Source organism: Gavialis gangeticus, unplaced genomic scaffold (assembly GCF_001723915.1).
Source record: "Gavialis gangeticus isolate Ggan-Ray unplaced genomic scaffold, GavGan_comp1, whole genome shotgun sequence".
NCBI lineage: Eukaryota > Metazoa > Chordata > Crocodylia > Gavialidae > Gavialis > Gavialis gangeticus.
Window position 1 is genome coordinate 78,088,804 of NW_017729034.1, and position 512 is coordinate 78,089,315.

General features: G+C 69.5%; 1 protein-coding gene across 1 annotated transcript in view; it reads left to right on the forward strand.

Moving 5' to 3' along the window:
• Nucleotides 1-512, forward strand: part of RGS17 (regulator of G-protein signaling 17) — a 129,021-nt gene that overhangs the window by 354 nt on the left and 128,155 nt on the right. The window lies entirely within an intron of this gene.

The following is a 512-nucleotide window of genomic DNA, read 5'->3' on the forward strand; positions in this document are numbered from 1 at the left end:
AATAAATAAAGGCGAGATGGGGAGGGAGGGAGGGAGAGGGTAAGGGATGGAGGGCAGCTGCAGAAGCACTCACAGGGGGAACTGCCTTGGGGGGGTGTAAAAGGGGCAGTGAGCAATGGATCGGCCACTGAGACTGCAAGTGTGTGTGTGTAAAAGGGGCAGCGAGCGACGGATCGGTGGGTGGGTGGGTATGGGGGGAGGGTGCGTGTGCCCGGCGCTCCCCTGCACCGATGCACAAAAGGGCTGGGGCTGGGTCCCGCTGGCTTTGGCGGCGGCATCCTCCCCGTGCCCGCGGGTGCTGGCGCTGGCGCTGGCGCTCCGCGGCGCGAGGGATCCTGGCGAGCCCGCCAGGGGAGGGGATGGCCGGGGGGGCTGCAGTGTGACACCCGCCACCTGGCACATCCCCAACCGGGGCTGCCTCTCGCCCTCCCGCATGCCCCCACAGCGGCTGCAGGCTTCGTGCTGGGGGGGGGGGGGGGGGGGGGAAAGCCAGGGGGGCTTTCAAAGGGGGG